The sequence below is a fragment of the Apis dorsata genome, unplaced genomic scaffold (genome assembly GCF_000469605.1).
Source record: "Apis dorsata unplaced genomic scaffold, Apis dorsata 1.3 scaffold_648, whole genome shotgun sequence".
NCBI lineage: Eukaryota > Metazoa > Arthropoda > Insecta > Hymenoptera > Apidae > Apis > Apis dorsata.
Window position 1 is genome coordinate 200,794 of NW_006263839.1, and position 10,673 is coordinate 211,466.

At 30.0% G+C, this 10,673-nt stretch overlaps 1 protein-coding gene across 5 annotated transcripts in view; it reads left to right on the forward strand.

The window, feature by feature from the left end:
* Window positions 1-10,673, forward strand: part of LOC102677126 (zwei Ig domain protein zig-8-like) — a 261,742-nt gene that overhangs the window by 133,912 nt on the left and 117,157 nt on the right. For all 5 annotated transcript variants that reach the window (XM_031513457.1, XM_031513456.1, XM_031513459.1 and 2 more), the window contains one exon: window positions 7,725-7,766. The gene's annotated coding sequence lies outside the window, so the exon portion shown is untranslated. The remainder of the gene's footprint in view (window positions 1-7,724; window positions 7,767-10,673) is intronic.

Genomic DNA, 10,673 nt, shown 5'->3' on the forward strand with positions numbered 1-10,673 from the left:
TCCTACTCTACATTTCCCATTTATTCTTCTCCACGTGGATTCATCAATATTTCGACGTTCTACGATAACGACTACGATAGAATATCGATAACTTTATCCCTTGTCAACTATGTGTTTTCTTTTAGAAAAGAAGGAAAAAGAAGCAAGAACCAATTAACCGTGGTGGACAATGGAAAATCCATCCAATGTCCAGGGACATTAAAGTAAACCGATACAACGTTCCGATAGCGATATTCCTCGATGCAACATTATCGGTGGAAAGGATTGGTCGAAGAACAGAGGGATGGAAAATGGGTCGAATCGTGTAACGGTTCGTTCGAATCTCGAGGGGGTTGCGAGGTGATCAGCCAATATTGTATTTACATGGCCGAATTAGTTGAGCCAACGGGCACTGGTACTGATCGCCATTTTAGGAGTTAAAAAATTTCATTGATACAGGGGAACGTCGATATGGGGGACAAAATATTTTTTTGATACGTGGGTAATGTTTATTTCTTTATTACAAAATATGAAAATATGAAAATATCTTTTATCGATTTGAGAGAAATGGGAATTTTAGAGATAGGAATATGTACTAGAATTGATATGCAAGAATTATTTGTCAAGTTATAAGTTATTTAAGTTTGGTTGATGAGGAGAAGATAGAATGAGACGATCATCTGTAACTTGTAAATTAGTTTCAATTTTTATTTTTAGTAGATTCGTGTTTTTCGATTTTTAAAGAGAATATAAATACATTTACTATATTTTGAAAGGTGATGTGAATAAATCAGTAAATAAATAAAGTTTCGGTAATTAAAATATTATTTTCTCACAAATCTTAATATTGAGAACGAAAAACGTACGATAGGATAGTTTCCCGTATTAATTTTTTTAATTAGACATAGAAATAAAATAAAAATTAAATTTTACATTAGAGAATATTTGAATATGTAGATTTTTTTTAAGTCCATATCGCATCATTTTTTAAATTTATAATTTTAATAGCATAATAGGTAATCATAGATAATTGCGAAACAAAAATATTTAAAATATAAACTCTAAATCATGCATTCAAAGAAAAATTCATCGTATTGCTCGATTTACCTTACTCATAATTCATACACGTTATGAAATTTTCCCTCAATCTCTGCAAAAAATCTTAATGTCCGATCACAATTCATCGGCGTTGCTCACCGATATGGAATTTAGTTCCGGCGGAAATTGACGTCGTTCTTCCGATCTTCCGCGATTCAGCGTAGAAATAACAGCACGGCTGTTTAATTCTATGATGCTGCTAATAAAATTTCCATGGAAAGTTAGATGATTCTCGTTTCGTGAAGCTTTTAATATTCAGTGAGATTCATTTTTTATACCTGACGAGATAGAAACCTATATTTCAAATATTGTTTGATTTTTATAGATAGGTTAGATAGAGTTAGATATTTTAATTTGAGAAACTATTCTTCATGAAGAAAATTGTATCCTCTTCTTTTCCTTGTTTTCTTTTCTTTTTAAATAACAAGATACATTTTTTTATAATCCTCTTTATTACATAATTCAAATTCCATATACATTTTGCATTTATATTATTATATTTCTGTGCCGATACAGAATTTATTTATTAATCCTTAATTTTTTAAATCAAAACGAGAAAATTGCAATATTCGTTATTACAAAATGAAAAAAAATTCCATTTGTAGAGATATTATCGAATGATCTAATTCGTACGTAACTTAAAATTACCAAGTCGCACAAATCATATTGCGTAAAGGCCATCATGTTGGCAGAATATTGATCATTAGAGTTAACGAGTTTGCATAATTATCAACGAGCTTTAATCGTAAATAAATGTCGTCGATGGCCCGCAAACCTTCGCCTATTCCATAATAATCAATATTTGTTAAAACGCGATAAACACGATAAACAATGTTTGTCGCTCTCTCGTTTACCAAACTGATCACTATTAACGAACAAAATATATAGCGAGACGATTAACACCGTTTTATGAAGGCGAAAATTATGCGAAAATGTTCGGATAAGAGATTATTCGTTTCAAAAGATGTAATAATCGGGGCACGTTTTCGAGATAAGAATCGATGATTTACAATCTATTCTCCCGTATTCTCGTTAAATCATAAAGGTGGGGCGCAAATGGCGGTCGCGTGTCGATAATTGTCACACATCTACCATTGTATCGCGTGAAATGAATCAAAAATTCGCCAACAGATATAGACGATAATTGCGTTTAATTTACAATCATATCCCCGTATCAAGCAAACGTGCCCTCGCGTGTTTGATTTTAAAGGGGTGGGTATCGTTCAATGATCAACGATCGATCGATACTCTTGCCATTGCATTTGTCAACCGTTTCCCTGCCCTGTTACACGACTATTTTTCATCGACGCGCACACGAACAAATTTCGCGAGCGTGGAAAATTGAAGCCCATTCATCGATCCATACCGCAGGCATGTTCGAATAATTTAATCACAACGCAAGATGCGTGGAAAATACCGACAAAGGGAATTTTGCGAACAGGGAAGATAACCCACTCTGCGATTTACTTTGAAATTCTGCTGGAATTCTGTTCCGTGGATGGAGATAATTCCGTTGACAGGATTGCATAAAGGGAGTGTTTAGGAGTTCAGGTAAATCTTTTGGAAATCCTTTAATCAATGAAGCAAATTACTTTGTTTATTTTTTTGTAGGAAATTTCAAAAATCGTTAAATAAGTGGGGAAAAACAGTCATAGAGAATAATTTGATTTAGAAATATAAAGTAGCAAAGATCAAGAATTGATCTTTCATAATGTAGACTAATTATTTGTTCTGCAGAAGAGTATAAATTAGTCAAATGTGTATGATCATATTTACATTATGATCAGAAAATAAACATTTTAACACAATTAGTTCTATATGAATTCTGAAAATCTTTTTCTTTGGTGGTAGATATGAAACAAAGCATTTTTGTTTTATTTCGGGTTAAATTTGTATTCATATCAGCCAAAGATGGAGATAAATTCACGTAATTGTGGTAATTTCTACGAGGAAATGAAAAGATCGTTTCCATTAGTGATCAAAGAAACGAAATGGTCAAGCCTAGAACGTAATTCTGCTCACGATTGTAACTTAAGCTTGCAATCACAAGGATTTTTCTTGCATTCTTCTTGGACTTAATAGCTAGAATGATACTTTTGAAAGAGGCTATCGCCTTAGATCGTACAATGATATAATCGATTATCGAAATCAAGATCTACATCTTTAGATTTACTTTTAGAAACGTGGATCAATAAAATTCTCTTGACTTCAAAATTTAATCTATTTTAATCGATTGATGTTAGTAGATTCAATAGTGCAATTTATTTGTTAATCTTGGATACAAATTGTTAATCATATCTTCCATTTCGAAACTGATTGAAAAAATTTAATTATATTATCATTTCATCACATTAGTGGATTCTTATATTAATTTTGAATTTAAAAGTAGATTTAATATATCAATTTAATGTATCTCCAATATTTCAATCATCTAAAAAAAAGAAAAAAAACAATACAAAGATTAATCTAATAATGTCATTATGATATACGATATTTCAAATACTACGATATTCTTTGCTATATAAAGATGATACTAATGTGATGAAGAGAACTTTATCTGAACAATCGACACGTGTTGGAACGTAGGAAATGTGAAGTATTTCTCCAGGAATGTGAGACAGAGATTAAAGATCTTCCTCTCTCTGACTATCTGCGAGAAATAAAAGAATTTCATAAGAGGATTATTTCAAAAGGAGTCGTAATTTTTTGTTGGTTTAGAATCGAGGTTTAGAATCGATAGATCAGGTTAAGCTTAGATTCTTTTTTTTCAAGCAATTTATTGGTCAACATGATAAATTCACACCTTTTATTCTAAACATCTTTTATTCGAAGAAAAAAGTATTTTCTAATTTATAGACTTAAGAAGTTATATTAAGTTCATTATTAACAAAAATAATGTATATTGTTAATAATTTCTGTCAAAAGATTATGAAACAATAAGATTAAAACATGTTGCAATATAAATTTTAATATATCTTCTATGATATGATTTTTAATTTTAAACTTTTGATTTTTATAATTTTAGAATTTATTGATTGAAAGGATATTTTTATTTTTTTTTATGAAAATATGTTATTTTGAAAATTTATTATACATTTTATTTTACCCCAAGGATACTGAGGATATCGTGAAAGCTATGATTAATGCGTTTTGAGTTAGATGTACATGAGAATCTCAGTTCTCGCTGACCTCGACTACTGAATTGCATTTAGTTTGAGCACTCCAGAGATAGCAAAGGCTGAGATAGGGGAGCTTGTTCTTAATTAAGACATTAAGGCAGGTTATTTGATAATATAGTTATATTTGCAGTTTACATATTATAGTCTTAATATACATTGATGTTAGTATTGCAATATCAATAAATTGCAATATTAAAATTTTTTTAAGAAAAATTTCACATTAGTAAAAAATTAAGTTAGTGAATATAAATATATATACATTTAATTTTTAAAAAAATTAATGATAGAAGTAATTAAATGATATTTAAGTTAAATTATATAAATATAAATATTAGAATCATGTACAATATTACTAGAAAAAATTTTGGCTATTGAGAAAGTATATAAAACATATTATATTTTGTTAGATTTTCAATTTTTAATAATTAACAAAGTATTTTTAATTCTTTCTTCTTATTTTAACATTATATTAAAATATAGCTATACTTTGTAGCTATTTCATTTCAAGTATCCAGCATGTGAAGAAATATCTTCTCGAATCATAATCGCTTTTTCTTATTCCAGAGAATTACATTTAATCCAATGAATGCAAAATGAATGAGAGAAGAGAATGATAAATGAAGCCTTGGTTGTACTAAACGAGCTTTCATTTATATTCGTAACAAGAATTGAAACGCATCACGGACAGTTAAAAATAAATATTACACTTTAATATTAACTACATACCTCTCACAAAAATTCTTTTATTATTATAATACGTTAATCCATTTCTTCAATTCAAATGATTTTATAAAATAATTGATTTAAATTAAAAAAACAATTCTAAATTCGATCACAATGTGAGATTTCCAAATATAATAATTCTTGTAACAATTCTTGTAACATTTTTCTCAAAAAAAAAAAAAAAAGAAGTCGCGATCAGACGTAAATTTTCATTTAAAAAAAATCTAACATAATTAAAACAAAATTCAAATAAAAAATTTCGTATCTCGTTATTTTAGTGATATCACACAAGTGTGTACGCGATCTCGGTTAAAACAAAAATGAAGTTACTCCCGCTTTCTCATCCAAGTTTCCTTGACTGAATAGAACGGGAACAATTTCTGTACCGTGCATTGATTCGAACAAGTACGATAGGGATTTCGTTAGACACGTACCGCAAGGTGGATTCACACACGCGTGTCGCAGATTCAGAATTTCTGCGATATATCGTACACGTGCATTATGATCCCTGGATTTTTTTCCCCTCTCCTTTTTTTTTTCATTTTTCTTTTTTTCTCTCTGCCTCTTCCTTTTTTGCGTGTTCTCGGTATTCCGGAATCCCAGAAACCTTTGCATTATTTATGCGCGTTCGTTTAAAACCGCGTAGCGTTGTTTATCATTTAAATGAGAAATACTAGGTGTGAAAATAAAGAGGGAGAAGAAGTAATTGTGGAGGAATGAGGGTATGGAATTTTAAATAAGAATTTTAAAAGGATGGATCGACGTTCTAATAAGATTGTTCTGCGTCTTTTCTTTCTGTACGAGAAAGATTTTCTAATAATTAGGAAATATCGAGGAATAAGTTTATCTTGAAAGGAGAAACTTTTGGAATAAATAATTTTACTTTATATTTTTAGAGTTTAATGAAGGATTTAAGGAAGCTTTGAAATTCATCATGATAATCATCATATTTAAAATAGCAATAGGATTAATAAATTATTTATAATTCACTAAAAAAAACAATACTATTGCTTCGACTGAATTAAACTTCAATATTCATTTCAATTTTCACAATAGCTAAAATTATTTAGAGAGATCGTTTACAATTTATAAAAGCAATAGTATTCGTGCTAATTAAATCTGGAATTTTAATTAGAAATTTATTTTAAATAATAATTTAGAAACAAATTATTTCAATTAATATTCGATATTTAATTTAATTCAAATTATATTTTCTACCTACCTTAATAAAGCAATTCGAATAATCGAGTTAAATTTGTTCCCAAGATAATATTTTAGTACCCAATAAATTTAGTACCCCAGAAATTTTCGAATTTCTTTGATCAACCCAATAAAAAATATAACCTCCCTTATCGCATTTCACTTGTCGAAAAAATAGCCATTATTTGAAACAAATTATTTTTAAATAACGTTCGCTCGAATACATTGTAGAGTAACAACTCGTTCTTCTAGAATACAACTCAATGTAATCTCGAAAAATCGAAAAACCACGAAATCCAACTAAATAAACTTTTCCCTTATCGGTCTGATGGTATTGCAGGGATGTAATGGTAAATGTAGGAAATGTAACGTGGCCTCGAAGTTGCGTGCACGGACAATGAGAAACGACTACTCGACTCACGGTGGAAAATTCGTTGAGCAAAGTGGCCAGTCCGGTTCGATCGCTCTTCCATCCTCATCTCGCAATCCGGCGAGAGGAGGGAGTTGCTCGATCGAGGGCAAAGTAAAGCTCGAAAGTGTATTTGCTAAACGACTTTCCAAGAATCGAACGATCTCTCCCTTCGATCCACTTTTCTTTTATCCCCGGATTTTCTCTGTCTTGGTTTTTAACGATTTCCGTCACGTTGATCGCGAAAGATTCATCCGTGCCGGTGTTTATAATATCTGTATCTTTGCTCTGCTTTCACATTTTGCGTCTTTATGCATGAAATTCAAATGTCCCGCGCTGCATCAATGCTTTCTGGGAAAAATAAATACCGAGATCACGTATTTATATGTATGTAGAGAGAGTATAAATTTATTTACAATTTTGTTGGTATTTTATATTTTTATTAATCTCTATAGACATTTTTACAAAAGAATCTTTTCAGGTTAGAAAATTTTAATCTAATTTTAATCTAAGTAGATAAAAATAGGAATGAATTGTAAGTGAAATTAAAAGGAAGCCATATGGATAAATTTTTTTAAATTGATAAAAAGTGAACAACATATTTTTTAAAAATATGTTAGAAGAAATTATATTCGCTTGTTATATTTTAAATTTTTATGATAAAAGACTTTAAAAAAAAGACTTAAAAAGATCTATTAAGATCAATTTCTTAAGTATTTCATAATTATTTATATTTCAAACATTTATAATATAAAATTAATCACAGAAATAATTGAAAAAATGATTAAGATAAGTAGATCCAACATATCTAACCAAACCTATTTTTTTCTGATATATATTCTGCACTCGTTCTGCATATACGCAGATTCATATATTAAAACAATACCTTTCCAACGAAACAGATACATAGTTCTCATGTGCATAAAAAACTAGACTAACCTTGTTCTCCATGGTAGGATTTAATGACAATCTATGGAGAGCTGCTGGCTTTTCAGGTCAGAATTATCTATCTAGTTCATTCCAGGATGTATGTAAAAGTGCATAAAATTTTTTTAATGCAATTAACAAAATTTAAAACATTGAGGAAACAATGAAGTATGGAAATTTTACTAACCAAGTAATTATCTTTGTTTCAGGTTACCTCTAACATCGGTGGAGGATTGCATCTTGTGTTCGTGGTAAGTTTTATCTTAAAACATCTTTTTCTCACATATAATTATTCTTTTCCATGAATAATATCCAAATTAACATGATTAAAATATTCAAAATGTGTAGATTTATTATTACACATTATTGCTTAATTTTGGCAAATGATATCTTTATTTAAATTTTATTTCTCCAGGTACAGGTTGAATATTTATCAGACTAAGTATATTAGTTTATTCAGACAAGTAGTAGAGATTATTGATCATATTAATAGTGCATAAACAAAAATTTCAAACAAGTATAAATCAACGATTTTAATTTTGTCAGACACGTAATACAAATCGATAATTTTTCATCATCGTTACAAATTCGAACAAATAACACAAGTCAACAATTTATCAACAACTCTAGGAACATTATTATAATTTTCGATTAACATTAACATAAATTTCTTATTAACTTATAGCAACCAAAGTGTAACAAAACTTACAAACATCCTCCAAGTTCGTTCGTGAATATCCATTTATATATCCAGAATATATCAAAGTTTACTTCCTTTTCGTTATAAATTTTCCTTATAAACGAACTTTCCTTTTACAACGCTGTTGATCACTTGTCGCATTTATACACCTACGACTCTAATTTACTCGAGAATAAATGTTTTCCTCCAACTATAGGCTGATGGCGTTAGAAATATCGTGAATCCTACGAGCGAACTTATGCTAATTAACCGTCGACAGTAATTAGGCGCAATTATACCTTCAGTAATTACAGTTAATATAACGAGAGATAAACAAGCAAGGTTGTTATATGCAGGTTTCAGTGAGGCGATATTTTTTTCACTCAGTTGTACACGTTATTTATTATAATTTATCTTTCAGTTTCTTCTTCTTCTTCTTACCAGTTTATTCTTATTATTCATTATGCAGATCGTACGTATGCATCGAGTTAGATGATAAAAGGTCTCCAGTGTAACTTTATTAAACGCTTATCAGTTCATCTTAATGAACTGTTTCGAATGGCGAAACACGATAAAATGAGAAATTATACTATAGGGGGTGAAGGGTGGGGATGAGAAATATATTTAACTGGATTGTTTCTCTGACGTTTGTTATTTTTAATAACGAAAAAGAGGAAAGAAATTAACAAACTCGGCGAGTAATTAACATGTACACGAGTTGTTATGAATAAACAAAGAGATTAATATAATGAATAATATTGGATGTAAATGGAGGGAAGAGAGATAGTTACAAGTTCCTGAAATATCAGTACACGTTTCTCGATTTAAGAAAAGTTCGGTAACTAGTTATAAAGATTGGTGCAAAACGTGGTTGTACGAAACATTTTAAAAGTTGTAGAAGTAATAACGATAGCGAATTAAAGTTTCCAGAGTGACGCCCTTAAAGATTATAACTATCATCATCTTGTGAAAGATGTACGTGATAAAATTGCTGGTTAAAGTTTCTTGTAAAATGTTTCGTTTAAATGTAATTTTGCAATTATCGTTATTCGTTAATTGAAAACAATTTTCATATCTTAATGAATTGTAATAAAATTCCAAAGGGTAATTGTTCAAAAATTTCTGATCGCATATTTGGAAAATAAATTAATATATAAATAATAACAATTAATAAGAATCGATATTGTAAAAAATTTAATATTTGTAATACAATTATTATTTGAATTAAAATATATGTTTCAAAAACATGAATTTAACGTAAAAGAGAAATTGCATAGGTAGATAGATTGACAATTTTTAGAACTGTTAAGCAAAAGTTGACTTACACGTTAACTCTGGGGAATTGAATTAACTGAGAAACAAAATTAAAATTGAACAAGGTTGACATATTCGGCTTGACTAAAGTTAAAGTGGCTTCTATCCTGTAACCAGGCACCTTAGGCTCGGCTCTGTGTACATTGCGTGGGTGAAGAGATGTTTACGGATCTATCTAATTATTTAGAGTTATTTGATGTTATCGTCTTTGATCACGTTAGCAGTACCACAAGATACTAAACCAACTTAAAAGGGCGATAAAGTTAATCCTCTTGTTTGAACCATTTTAACGTTAAAAAAACTTGTTAAATATTTACCAAGCATACCTCTAATTGTTGAAGTTTAGGAAAATAAGATAAATTGAGAAATTATTGAAGTATTTCAAAATTATTTCTCCATTTATAATCTTATTTTTTCCTCTATAGTCTTTTATTCTTTTAATCAATTTTCACATTCTCCTATTTCCATAAAAGAGAAACCCCTTTATTATAACAATTTTCCAAGTAACAGATTCCAATTATCAATACAAACTTATTAAGATTGATAACTCATATTAATTTATCATTAATGCAAGATATAGTATCAAATCCCTTTAATAAACATTTTTATCGTTTCAAACATCAACACAACGCGAATATAGATTAATTTTTACCACACACGTTCGAATCAAGGGTGAGACATCTATTTGTCGAAGAAACAATCAAATCAATCAATCAATCAATTAATCAAAGACAGGGAACTTCCCTTCGATCTCTCTCTCTCTCTCCCCTTCTCCAAGAAACATTCGTTCCAAACGGAAAGACACTTTAGACTCGGCATATCTTCGCTTCGATCGCGTTTCAAAGAGAGGCGGGAACCGCCATCTCTCGTTACTCTGACTCAAAGTGATTCCTCCTCCTGCGTATCAGTTTACCCGGGTTCAAAGTCGTCGAAAAGCGTGCGAGTGCAAGGGGAGGCGATCGTTTCGAACGCAACCGGGAATAAAAGGCGATTAACAAGCGCAACACGGAACCTATGAGCGAGTTTTATCAAGTGGTACATCCGCATCTGCGGTAATGCAATTCTCTCGTTATCCAGTTCGTTCTGTTCCTCCTTCGTTCCATTGGAGCAGAGTAGAGAGTTTTTTTTTCTTTTCTTTTTTCTTTTTTTTTTTTTTTTTTTTTTT